The sequence below is a fragment of the Rana temporaria genome, chromosome 8 (assembly GCF_905171775.1).
Source record: "Rana temporaria chromosome 8, aRanTem1.1, whole genome shotgun sequence".
In the NCBI taxonomy this organism is placed as follows: Eukaryota; Metazoa; Chordata; class Amphibia; order Anura; family Ranidae; genus Rana; species Rana temporaria.
The window spans coordinates 112,197,087-112,211,903 of NC_053496.1; positions in this window are offsets into that span (position 1 = coordinate 112,197,087).

Below are 14,817 nucleotides of genomic sequence, written 5' to 3' on the forward strand. Positions count from 1 at the left end.
TTCCCACAAAAAGAGCTTTCCCTTGGTGGAATTTGATCATCTCTGCAATTTAAATTTTTTGCGCTATACACATAAAAAAGAGCGACAATTTTGAAAAAAAAACCACAATATTTTGTACCTTTAGCTATAATAAATATCCCCATATTTTTTTTTTAAAAGCGATTTTTTTTCTCAGTTTAGGCCAATATGTATTCTTTTACATATTTTTGGTAATACAAATCACAATAAGAGTATATTGATTGGTTTACGCAAAAGTTATAGCATCTACAAAATAGGGGATAGATTTTTTTTTTTTTAACATTTCAAGTTTATTGAAGCAAAAGTATATCATAACAATACAAGGCAGGTGCAGAGGCTTCTGTAAAACATGAGGCTAGAACAAATACCAATACGCAATACAGTGTCAAACACAGTAAAAATAGGCAATTAAAGAATACTTTGAGTAAACCATCCTTTCTAAAATACCTGAACTAAATAATATCAGTAGCTAGGCCTAGAGAGTTTCAGTGTCTCATCAGAGCCCTCACAGAGAGAAAAAAAAAAAAACATTAGGCAGGTAACTCAGCTTCTAGCGACACTAAGCAAAATAATCCATCCGCAAAATGAACATGGTAAGCAACACAATGCCGACTGCACTATAGGAAAAAGAACAAGAGAAGGAAAGAGAGTAGAAACAGAAAGAAACGGTAGTAGCCAATATACTGTAAATAACCCAGATCCATCCGAATGAGAGGACACAGGGCATCAAAGACGACCCAGATCCTTCCAAACACACAGAAATGATCCCCAAAAGACATTTAGGACATGTAGTCCATGTATGTAGTAGAGTACCTAAACAGCAGCCATGGCTGCCAGATCTCGTGGAATTTTTCGACATTGTTAGTAGCCTGAGCTAGAGTATCCTCATTGTATAAGTATCAGAAACCTTCCTCAGCCATTCAGCAGTGGACAGAACTCTTTGCGACTTCCAGTAAAGCGGAATCAGGGACTTTGCCGCATTCAGGAGGTGTCTTGTCAAAGAGTTTTTGTATCTCTTCAATGAAACATTAGTGATGTGTAGCAAGCATGCAGCTGCGTTTAGATCAATTTTGGTTTCCCTTATCTGCTTAATTAGAGCAATAACTTTTTCCCAGAAAAGCACTATTTGTGGGCACTGCCACCAAATGTGCATCAATGTCCCTCTCTCTCTATCACACCTCCAGCAGGAGTCTGAAATCTGAGAGTTTCATCCATGCATCTTGGCCGGAGTGTTGTACCAGTGAGTCATGATTTTATAGGACGTTTCTTGCATCTTAGTGCTTATGGAACATTTATGAGTCAAAATACAGGCATACCTCCATTGTTTGGTTGTGATCTCCACGTGCAACTCCCCCGACCATCGCGCCCTGAGCTCATCAGTAGCCTCATGTTTCAGGTCCTGTAGCCATGCATAGGTAAAGGAGGTGGTTTTTGTGCAGGGTGTACCTTCGTGACAAACCGACTCCAGTGCTGTAAGGGGCCTTTGAAATTTGCTTTTAACCCTTGGCCCTCCCAGGTACCTGCGCAATTGCAGGTACGCCCAGAAAGGCAAGTGAGGGGTACTCGTCTCCCTCTTAAGAGTCACCCAATCCTTCAACACTCCCTTACTAAAGCAGTCCCCTGCTAAGAGGGGATTCAAGCTGTATGAGACTCGGAAGTGAGGGTTACCCTGTCCCGGGACGAAGTCAGGGTTGTCTACCAAGGGCGTCAATGGGCTAGGTTGAGAGGGAATGTCTAGGGTCTTAGTCAGCCTATGAAAGATTTCAAGCGTGCTTCCCGTAATAGGGAGATCTCTAAGACCACTCGGGCAGCTCCCCCAGGGAACCCAGGGGGAGTACCTAAGCGGTAGTGGGTTAAAATCCACCTCCAGGGTCTCCCAATCCTTCGCTGCACCATGGCAATGCCAATCGATGATCCTAGTCAGGTGTGAAGCCTGGTAGTAGGAGACAAAATCTGGGATACCCATGCCCCCCCTCTCTTTGGGTTTCATCAATAGGGTGAATCTAATCCTGGGCCTCCAGGAGTTCCAAAGAAACTTCAAGAGAAGGGTTTTCAGTGAGGCAAAAAAAGACATAGGGATTTTGAGGGGAAGGGCATGAAACAAGTACAGCACCCGAGGAAGAATTACCATCTTAATGATGGTGGCGCGTCCAAACCAAGAGAACAATCCCGGCTGCCATCTCTCTAAGTCAGTCTTAACACTTTTGAGAAACCTGGGGAAGTTCTGTCCATAGGTGTCTATCAGTCTGGGAGTGAGCCAAACCCCCAGATACTTCAGGGCTTTAGATTCCTATCTAAAAGAGGAAGTCAATTTCACTTGGTTTAGCAATCTATCAGGTAAGGAGACACTCAGGGCTTCCGGCTTGGAGTAATTGATCTTAAGGTTGGAAACATAACCATAAATAGCAAACTCTTTCATCAGAACAGGCAGAGACGTCAAAGGGTTCGTTAGGCAAAAAAGTAAGTCGTCCGCATAAGCGGCCACTTTGTATTCTCTACCCAGGACTCTGAAGCCCCGGATGTCCGCATTGTCTCTGACCAATCTGATAAAGTGTTCCAGTGAAAGTATGAACAACAGGGGGGACAGCGGGCACCACAAAATAGGGGATAGATTTATAGCATTTTTATTATTATTTTTTGTTACTAGTAATGACAGTGATCTGCAATTTTTATCGGGACTGCGACATTATTGCGGACGCATCGGACACTTTTGACATTTATACAGCATTCAGTGCTATATAAATGCATTGATTACTGTAACACTAGAGGGCGATCAAGGGGTTAATTGTGTTCCCTAATGTGTGTTCTAACTGTAGGGGGATGGGACTGACCTAAATTACAGAATGTGGTTCCTAGCTATTAGGAACTCATGATATGTCTTTCCTCAGCTCACAGAACAGGGAGGTGTGTGTCAGCTTTGCAGACCCCTAGACTATCTATTCATCTTCCTGATTCTCCCCTTGTGACTGTGTGACGTCACATGTGGAGTAAAACGCCCTGGTAAACTGACTCCTATAGCTGCAATCATCTTGAGAGAGAGGCTTGGATAATAAACGATCGCACATGCATGAGATTATAGCAGGGGAATCGAGGAAGGGCGTAAATGACATCCAATGATCAGTCAGAAACATTACTCAAGATAGCACTACTTAATCCCTGAAGATTTTTTTTTTACAAACTACTAAAAAACAATAAGTAAATAGCGATTATGTATCCATTATACTATGCAAGGATTGCAAATTTGTTTTCATGAAAATCGCGAGGAGGAGTGCATGGTTGTTTCTGTAACACAGACGGCACCAAATTTAAGTCCCATAGGTGACCTAATGGGGGGAAGCAAACGATTTTCTCCCTGCATAAAAGACCAGTGAATAGGAGGCTAAAGGACTGGAAGACTACGGACAGGGACGAAATCTGATCTCTGATTGTACTCAAAGCCAATCTAATTTCTACAGCCGACTGTAGAAAAGAAAGAATTCTCGCAATCACGTACTTCCGAGGATGCCATTTTTGGCTTTGCACCAAGTCTTACAGACCTTATAATAAATCTTCCTAGTGACTGCTTTCCTAGAATTCACTAGGGTAGACACCACTGGTCCCAAGATGCCACAATACTTCAGCACCCTGGCTTCAATAGGCATGCCATCAAATTTAGAAACTGTAAATGGGGTGGAATATAGGATCTTGAGACAGTAGATCGGGGCAGCGCAGAAGCATCCAGGGCCCGTCTATTGCCAATCTCACAATCCCTGGGAACCAGGCGCTTCTGGGCCTGGCTGGTGCCACCAGAATGACTAGAACCCCCTCTCTCCGAATACTGTGTAGCAAATGTGGAATGAGAGGGATCGGGGGAAGCATAAACCAGGGAGTACTGACTTCATGGAACTACCAGAGCATCTACTCCAATTGCCAGTGGAACCAATTTAAACCATAAATGAAATAAAATTAAATAGAATTAAATTTAAATTTAAATTGTGCAAATACAATATTCAAAAAGATTTTTGAATAATGACAAATTGTAAATGAAGCATGTAACAAGTGAAAAAAAGTCCATAAAGATGATCCACCAGTGCTGAAGATTCACATAAAGTGACAATCCCTCCACCAAAAGTCTCTCTAGGTACTTCTCACCTCCCGGCATGGACCCCTGAATTACCAGGAAGTCATGTCAAAGATCAGACCTCCACAAAGAATCCTCCAAAACGTTGCTTAAATTCCACAGAGAACAATAAATTCCATCTCCCACACCAGCAGCCTGAATCAGGAAATCACTGAGCCGGCTCAGCCTTATGCCGTGTACACACGGTCGTTTTTTGTGATGAAATAAAACTAAGTTTTTTATCATGAAACAAAACGACGTTTTTCAAACTTCATTTTAAAAAACGACGTTGCCTACACACCATAATTTTTTCAAAATGCTCTAGCAAAGCGCGGTTACGTTCAGCACGTACGATGGCACTCTGTTCCATTCAAGCTCGCGTCATAACTTGTTTCTGAGCATGCGCGGGTTTAAAAATGTAGTTTTAAACGTCGTTTTACCCACACACTATCATTTTAAATGACACAAAAAAGAAGTTTTGAAAAACAACATAAAAAATTGAAGCATGCTCGAATTTTTTTTTTGTCGTTTTTCAGAAGACATAAAACAACGTTTTCCCCACACACAGTCATTTTAAATGACGTTTTTAAAAATGTCGTTTTTTTTCATCACAAAAAACGACCGTGTGTGGGGGGAAACAAATTAGAAACGAAGAGCCTAATCTCCACCCATCACAGCGGGTTCCGTCACTTGGGGACCTTTAAGCACTGGGTACCCTTTCATGTTTTAGGGTCCACTCCTTTAGACCTTTACAGCACCCAAAAATATATAAAAAAACATTTTTTTTCCTCAGTTTAGGCCGATACGTTTTCTTCTACATATTTTTCGTAAAAAAAAATCGCAATAAGCGTTTATTGATTGGTTTGCGCAAAAGTTATAGCGTTTACAAAATAGGGGGTATTTTTATGTCATTTTTATTATATTTTTTTTACTAGTAATGGCGCCGATCAGCGATTTTTTTTTCGGTATTGCGACATTATGGCGGACACTTCCGACACTTTTGACACATTTTTGGGACCATTCGCATTTTTATAGCGATCAGTGCTATAAAAATGCATTGGATTACTATAAAAATGCCACTGGCAGTGAAGGGGTTAACACTAGGGGGCGAGGAAGGGGTTAAGTATGCCTGGGTGTGTTCTTACTGTGGGGGGGTGGCCTCACTAGGGGAAACACTGATCCTTGGTTCATACATTGTATGAACCGAAGATCAGCATTTCCCCTGCTGACAGGACCGGGAGCTGTGTGTTTACACACACAGCTCCCGGTCCCCGCTCTGTAACGAGCGATCGCGTGTGCCCGCGTGTCCCCTAGTGGCGGCTGGGAGAGAGGACGTCATTCTACGTGCTCTCGCCCAGCAGAGCCACCTTGTGGACGTATAACGACGGTGCGCGGTCGGCAAGTGGTTAAGTTACACCGCCGCAAAATTTCGACCTAAGTGCCCGATCCACAAAGCACTTACCTAGAAATTTTCGGCTGTGTAACTTAAATCCGGCCGGCGCAAGGCGTTCCTATTCAAATGGGGCGCGTCCCGACGTACTGCGCATGCTCCCGACGTCATTTTCCCGACGTGCATTACGCGAAATTACGTTACGCCGAGTTTTGTGAATCGCGCTGGGTAAAAAAAGTTGCGTCGGGAAAAAAAAAAGATACGGCGGGAAAAAAAATACAAAAATAAAAAAAATAACAGCGTCGCGGGAAAGAAGGGTCTACTTTTACAAGGTGTAAACAGTTTACACTTTGTAAAAGCAGCCCTAATTTTGCGTTTGCAAACTAATACTTACGGAGAAAAAACGAAGTGTAAAAGCTTTGTGGATCTCCGTAAGTGCAAATTTGCATACCCGAAGCGGCATTTCGACGAGAAATGCCCCCAGCGGCGGCTGCGGTACTGCATCCCAAGATCCAACAGTGTAAGTCCCTTACACATGTCGGATCTTCTGTCTATCTATTGGAAACTGATTCTGTGGATCAGTTCCAAAGATAGAAACAGGGATACGACGGCGTATCAGTAGATACGCCGTCGTATCTCTTTTGAGGATCTGGCCCTTGCTGACCGCTGCTTTAGACCATAGATTTTTGTTAGACTTGAATAAAGGCCCGCTTGAGCCACTAATAGATGGTCCATCATGAATTACAAAAGGGATTCAGTCCTCCTGAAATAAGCAGTGTCTAAGAGATTCCCACAACCTGAACCACATCAAGACAATGAAGGGAAATTTTCTTTTGGTGAACTGGAGCAGGACAGAGAAGGGGGAGAACAATGCCCTGATTGAGGTGAAAAGCAAAAAGCTATCTAAAAAGCTACCTATAATAAGGCTTATCTATAGGTGCACTGGTGCATGTGCTCTGAGGAAACGGGCACCCATGCCATTTCTTTAGAGCCCTGTTCCATAAACGGCGGCTCCCACACGCATGATCTGGAGTCAGCGAACCCAGAAGCCAGACGGGTGAAGATGGGAGTACATGCAGATCTGACATCTTGGCACTGGAAGAGCTTTATTTTAAGTTAAGTTTAACATAATGTGCCCACCCACTCCAAAGCATCTTGTCCCCATTGGGACAAGGATCTCTTCCCCACAACCCTGGGCTGTGGTTGTGGGGGTCTGCAGCCAGGTGGCTTATCGAAATCTGGCAAACCCCAGATCCCGCCCCCATATAAATGAGTTTGGAGTACAAAAGGTATCCCTACCTATTCAACAAAAAAGTGTCCAAAATGAATAAAAACAGAAACAGTTTTTGACAATTTCTTTATTTAAAAAAATAAAAAAACAGTGTCCCATCCATCATCAATCACGAAGCTGCCACACCGCCGGAACAAAATATTAAAACAAAATGCTCCGCACTCATTGACGGCTGACCGATGAATGCCTCCTCTGCCGTTTGACAGTTCTTATATAGGTTAGAGCAGGAACTCATGTGGAGCGCTCGCCTCCCCCCCCTTTTCTTGGCCTGCCAGTGTGCATGCTCGGATGAAGGTCTGGCATGGTTTTGCTTTTTTTCAGAAAAAATTGGTGTGCGGCTCCCACAACATTTTGTTTTTTATTTTTTAAATAGCCGGGTGACGGCAATTGCAACTGCGAGTCAATTTGAATGAGATTTGACTCGCTTTTTTTTTCTTTAGAAATGTAATTTTTGCTGCAGCATGTTGTTTACATGCTACCAATTCACCACTTTGCAGGCAGACTAAGGGGACCCCCCAGGCGCTATATTTAAATAATTTGTTTCTTTATTGTTGCACTTTAAGCATCATTAAACTGCTCCTTTAAAAAGCACCAGTAAAAGTGCACCAAGAAGTTTACCAGCAGACAGATTCCATTTATTGTAAGTGCCTACATTTCTCTTTTCAACCGTTGTAAACTTTGTAATACAATTGAAACATGAAACTAGTAATGCTATTCAACAGTAATGCAATTATAAAGCTTAGAAGTTATTTTCTATATTCATGATCTAAATGGGCAAACTTTACTTTTGCTTTCCTTTCAAAACAAGATTTGTAGTTGTAATAGGAAAAAAACACATTTCAGATTCTGAGAAAAGCCATCAGCAAATTATTTATTTTGTGGACATAGGTGGAGGTTCATACAAGCGTTTAAAGCTGTAGGAGTGGAAAGTGTGTCATCAAGAGAGAAATGAGTTTAGTAAAATTACCTGTAGGTGCAAAAAGAGAATAGACATGATTTCTAGAGAGTGCATCTGCCAAGAGGAGATAACATGAGTGGTGAACTCCCAAGGTTGACTTTAGTATTTTGCACATCTCTTTTGAAGTTTAGTAAGGAAAATAAATCTTAGACAGTAAAATTTATCTTGTTCTACTTCATGCTTATGAGTTGTAATTCTGCCACAAAGCCACAAGGTAAGAGACAAACACATTGTATTATTACACAACAAATTTCTCCCTTATCCTTGTGAAATATTCTACCAAGCAGCTATAAAAATGATAAATACAAATAAATAACCAAAGTTAGGGAAAAGCATTTTTCCAGAAGTGCATGATTTATGTTTTAGCTTAAAAGAAAATAAGTTGGAGAGCTACTTAGAAACACAAAATTAGGAGATAAATGTTGTAAGTAGTTCTTTACACAGGATTTTAAACATTTTCAAAAGCATGTATTTACGTATAGTTCATCATTCACTAAGACCCCATACAAACTCACAGTTTTAAAACAATAACCCTTACTTGTATTTAATTTGTTAAAGGGTCCATTTAACCAAAAAAGCAGAAGTTTCCCTTTTCTTTTCTGCATGATTGAGTATTCAAAGTGGATATAGATTCTGCTGCCAGATTTTCAAAATGAAATCTGGTGGTACCCTACTGATCATTCTTACTAAATACATACACATTTGATTTGTAAAATAAAGATGGTCAAGCGTTCCCTGCTAGGTGTTCCTCATTCCCATCTCAAAATGTTGGGAGGTATGTAAAGTCCACATGTGAGGCCTCGTACACACGGCCGAGGAACTCGACGTGCCAAACACGTCGAGTTCCTCGTCGAGTTCAGGGATGAAGCCGCCGAGGAGCTCGGCGGGCCGCCTTCTCCCATAGAACAACGAGAAAATAGAGAACATGTTCTCTATTTTCTCGACGAGTTCCTCGGCGGCTCCATCGGGCCAAAAGTGTACAGACGACAGAGTTTCTCGGCAGAATCCGGCTCTGACCGAGTTTCTCGCCGAATTCTGCCGAGAAACTCTGTCGTGTGTACGAGGCCTCAGAGAACTAAAGAGCAAGCATCCACATCATTGTAAAAAGTAAATGTGATAAAGTGAAAAAATGGTATATAAAATAAATAGCGTCCACCATGATTAGATCATATTGTTCACTCAATTAGCAGACAAAAAATCTGGAAAAATCCACCAGTATCACTTTATGCTTCTTCCTCCTAAAAAGGGAGGCTTACTAAATTTCATACTCCAACATAAAGGTATGTAGCACTTAATATATTCAAGGGATTTTTCCCCTTACAGCAACGCTCTACATGTTTCCTACATCTGCATAGCAGCCGTCTTCTAAGAGCCCGTATTAAAACAGAACTTTACCCATAACAGTTTTATAACAATTAATGTTCTTTATCAAAAGAACATACATTTCACATTCAAAATGATGCTACCAAAATTATTTTGGACTGTAAATTGCCTCCTGTTTCTTATTGCTTCTGTTTTCAATTCCTGGAGGCTGCCATTTGTTGAAGCCAAGATCAGTCACTTCCTTATTGAAAATTTCCCTCTTCCTCTTTGGTCTCAAAAACTATACAGTAGGTCACATTCTTCAAATAAAATATGTACATTTCCAGGATTGATTGCCTACTGTGGCCCCTAATGCCGCGTATACACGGTCGGAATTTCCAATGGAAAAAGTCAAATGGAAGGTTTTCGTCGGATATTCCGGCCGTGTGTATGCCCCATTGGACTTTTTCTGTCGGAATTTCCAACAGACATAGATAGAGAGCAGGTTCTCTATTTTTCTGACGGAAAAAAATTCTAGCTGAAAATTCGTTTGTCTGTATGCAATTCTGATGCACTAAAAACCACGCATGCTGAGAATCAAGTTAACGCATGCTCGGAAGCATTGAACTTAATTTTTCTCGACTCGTGTTAATGTTGTATGTCACCGCGTTCTTGACGGTCGGAATTTTGTTTGACCGTGTATGCAAGCCAAGCTTGAGCTGAATTCCTTCTGAAAAAAAATCCGATTTTTTTCCAATGGAAAATCTGTTTGTGTGTACGTGGCATTAGAGAGAAAGGCTGACAGAAGCTTTGCAGTGCTGACGTTCACAGGCTGCAGATGAGGGAAAAAATAGAGAATATCAGAGAGATAAGACACTATCTTTGTAAATTGACCTCTTTCGTGCAGTAAAGTTTGTCCTGTCACCGCTCTTGCTTTTCTTTTCTCTTTACCTAATCTGTGTTCCCTCACACAGTGTCAACCCTCTTGCTTTCTTCCCCCTTCAGGAACAGTACTGTAAATCTTAAAGCTGTCAGCTGACCAGACTCTAGTGGCTCTGATTTAAGGCACAGTGCAGACAATAGAGAGCAACTGAGCATGTGCAGAGCAGGGTGAGATATTCCTGGATTTTAAACAGTATAGGCACTTATTTTTAATGTTTTAAATATACATACCTGCAAAAGGGGACACCCTGATGTGATCTATAAGGACTTAATTTTATGACTAAAGTTTCACTCAAGCTACCATAAGAAAGAATGAGGAACAACACTCAAGCTCTAACATCCACTCAATTCACCACAATAAATCATGGAAAGAGAGCTCTCATAGTGCAGCAGGTTAAAAACTGCTATATTCAATAAAATCCATACATGTCCATCTAAAAAACTACTACCAATGTAAAAGAGCCCTAAGGCTGCCAGACCAGTACAAGAGTCAGATGAGAACAGGCCATCATTCAGTGGTACCACAGGTAACAGTTAAGCTTCCCTGCCATAGCAAGGTAGGAGCAGTTAATCTGTTTGTAGGACTACAAGTTTTACAGCTGATCTGTAACAGTGAGGATCTAGATCAGAGGTGGGTAAACTACGGCCCGCGGGCCGTATACGGCCCGGCGGACCTTTAAATGCGGCCCCCGGGCGGATCGCTAGAAATCTGAATTTGAAGTCTGAATTTGCAGCCGAAAGAATTGCGGGTGTTAGCCGCACCTCTTTCCCGCCCCCCCCCCGCTGGTGCAGCCGAAGAAACCCGTGGGTGTTAGCCGCGCCTCCTTTCCCGCCCCCCCGCTGATTCAGCCGAAGAAGCCATTGGAGCTGGCCACGCTTCCTTTCCCGCCCCACGCTGACGGCATTCCCAGCCGCCTGCCACCACGTGGAGTGAGTGTCCCCGAATTAAAAAAAGTCCCCCAATTCCCGCCAAGTAATGACCCGGTCCCGACTCCTCACCTCACACTGTGCACACTGCACAGGCTGCTGTAGGAGACCCGAGACGGCCGAGGACTGCAGGCAGCAAAACACTGACAGGACAGAGATTTCATCATCATCATCATCATCATCATCAGGTACTTGCTTGTGGGGATGCTGGCAGCAATTGATGGCACACTGGCAGCAATTGATGGCACACTGACAGCAATTGATGGCACACTGGTGGCACACTGGCACCAATTGATGGCACACTGGCAGCAATTGATGGCACACTGGCAGCAATTGATGGCACACTGGCAGCAATTGATGGCACACTGGCAGCAATTGATGGCACACTGGTTTATGTATGTCTTAGTGATTGATTAACATCACAACTTCATTGATTTGAAATGGATACCCTTATTTTTTGTATGATTTTTGCTTTTGCTCATCACTGCCACACACATGCAGCCATGCATTGCACGTGTGTGGCAGTAATGAGCAAAACTAAAAATCATACAAAAAAAAGCTATCAATGAAGTTGTGATGTGAATCAATCACTAAGACAATAAGACATACATTAACCATAATTTATGACACGGCATACATTGTCGTTTGGCAGGACTTTATGGGGACAATGTCTGCAGTCTCTGATCCTCTCTAGTATCATTTCTGCAGTCTCTGATCCTCTCTGGTATCATGTGCGCAGTCTCTGATCCTCTCTTGTATCATGTCCGCAGTCTCTGATCCTCTCTGAAAATTTTCACTAATATGAGTCACAAATAGTGAAAAATGTTCATTGTTTTGGGAAATTTTGTTTAATAAATTAAAAAAAAATTCTTGTAAGGCAACCTCACTTTTTCATTGTTTAACTATAACAAGTACTCGTACCAGTTGTCCAACAATGATATTTACTGCGTTTTTTAAAGAAATACAATTGATTTTATGCAGTATTGAGTTTAGCCTTTTGGCCCGGCCCTCCAAAATATTTTTAGTTTCTCATGTGGCCCCATCGAAAAAATAATTGCCCACCCCTGATCTAGATGCTCATCAGATTCTAGAAGCTCTCTTTGCAGAGTATCCCTACACATTAAAACTCCCTAAAAAACATAAATAATAAAGTATACATATGTGTAGTTAGGCTCTGCTTCACCCACTACAGAAGCGGGCCATCCTTTTTTTCTTCCCCTAATGCTGCCGCTTGAGCGTCTGCGTGTGTGTACAGCTACTGACTTCCTCATCTTCCCTCTCTGCCACTGAAGAAAAGAGCAGAGCGGGTCAGTGTGATTCTTCCCTTCACTCACTCTCCTTCCTTTCTGGAAAGCAGTAGAGGGACCAGTCAGGAAAGGCTGGAGGAGGATCATGGGACATGTAGTCCCCCTAGGGTGCACTGCACACTGGAAGAAATGGGGACTGAACTACAGCCCCCAGCAAATCCTGTGGAAGAAGGAAGAAGACTGAGGACATTTCCAAGGCAATTTACTGGTGAGAAAGCAGAGCAGTGTGTGGCAAGAGATTGCAATGATCTGGGCTACATCAGAGAACACAGGAAGAGAAACCAAACTGTGTGCCAAGGAAATGCAAGGATACAGTCTTTGCTATGCAGAGGCAACCCAGTAGTGAGTAGACTTTTGGCCAGAGGGATCACTGCTACTGTGTCGCTGGGTATGGTAAGAGCATTAGGGCCATAACCTGTTGCTACTAGAGAATGAGTCCTATTGGAACTGACTACACAGCTGCCTAGTAGCCTTATTGCTGCCTTCAACAGTACAACTAGACCCTAATCCAAGCCGGCTGAAGAGTTAGGACTAAAGACTACCCTTTACAGCTGTTAAACAGAGACCTTTACCCATTGCAGTACCTATCAGGGGACATTACCCCTGTCCCCCCTGCTCTTCGCTCTGGCTATTGAGCCCCTGGTGGCCCTGGTGAGGATCTGCCCTACGGTTCGGGGCTTCAGATATGGCGACATGCGTGAGAAAATCATGCTGTATGCCGACGACATGCTCCTCTTTCTGGAGGATGCGGATGACTCATTGACTCAGGTTATGTCCCTGTCATGAACGTTCTGCTCGCTTCCGTGGGCATATGCCTGCGCGCATGCGCGGGTGCGTGCCTGTGCGCATGCGTGGAACACGGCCTTGCCCGCATCTGTGCGCATGCGCGCACGTTAGGCGCACGTTGGCGCACGTCATACGCAGCGTCCTGCTGCCTATAAAAGACACTGCCTGAATGGGGCATATTGCGGCTTGATCTGCATGTGTTCCTGTGTTCTTGTTTTGCATCCTGCATTCTGCATCCTGACCCAGTGTATGACCCGGCTTGCTGACTCCGTTACCTTCTCCAACCCTGACCCCGGCTTGCCGACTCTGCCTGTCTCCTGCCTGATTACCCGTTACCTGAACCTGGCTTGGACTCCGACTATTCTTCTGCCTACTGTTCATGCTGGTCCCTTCCAAGTGTACGACCCGGCTTGTCTGACTCTGCTAACTACACCTGCCACTCTGCTGACCTGCACCTGCTGTCTGCATCCTCTACTCTGCGACCTGCATCACCTGCTCCCTATCCAGCAGTTCCAGCTTCCTCTGCAGCTACACCAGATCTGGCACCCTTACTTCACCGTGCTCAGAGACCTCTGTCCCCATTCCAGCGGTTTCTAAGCCGGGGCTGTACGGGAGGTCTTCCTCCACGATTCAGGCTCACACTCAGGTACGTAACAGTCCCTTATCACTGACTTCGGACGTTTTTCGGGCCTTATCATCAACTGGTCAAAGTCAGCTCTAATGTTCCTAGATGAGACGCCCGTGCCTGGGGGGAGCCTCCCTTGCCCCGTCCCTGTAGTGTCATCTTTCAAATTTCTGGGCGTCTGTGTGTCCCCATAAATAACAGATTTGTGCCAATTAAATGTCTATCCCCTACTGACCAAGTTTAGAGACAAAATATACATCTGGAACAAACTGAAAATGTCCAAACCTTATTAACCACTTCCCGACCGCCGCATGTATATGTACGTCCACAGAATGGCACGTACAGGCAAATGAGCGTACATGTACGTCCTTGCCTTTCCGCGGGTCGGGGGTCCGATCGGGACCCCCCCGCTACATGCGGCGGTCAGGTTCCCTCAGGGAGCGATCCGGGACGACGGCGCGGCTATTCGTTTATAGCCGCTCCGTCGCGATCGCTCCCCGGAGCTGAAGAACGGGGAGAGCCGTATGTAAACACGGCTTCCCCGTGCTTCACTATGGCGCTGCATCGATCGTGTCATCCCCTTTATAGGGGAGACACAATCGATGATGTCAGTCCTACAGCCACACCCCCCTACAGTTGTAAACACACACTAGGTGTACACTAACTCCTACTGCGCCACCTGTGGTTAACTCCCAAACTGCAACTGTCATTTTCACAATAAACAATGCAATTTAAATGCATTTTTTGCTGTGAAAATGACAATGGTCCCAAAAATGTGTCAAAATTGTCTGAAGTGTCCGCCATAATGTCGCAGTCACGAAAAAATCGCTGATCGCCGCCATTAGTAGTAAAAAAAAAAAAATTAATAAAAATGCAATAAAACTATCCCCTATTTTGTAAACGCTATAAATTTTGCGCAAACCAATCGATAAACGCTTATTGCGATTTTTTTTACCAAAAATAGGTAGAAGAATACGTATCGGCCAAAACTGAGGAAAAAAAATATTTTTATATATGTTTTTGGGGGATATTTATTATAGCAAAAAGTAAAAAATATTGCATTTTTTTCAAAATTGTCGCTCTATTTTTGTTTATAGCGCAAAAAATAAAAACCGCAGAGGTGATCAAATACCACCAAAAGAAAGCTCTATTTGTGGGGAAAAAAGGATGCC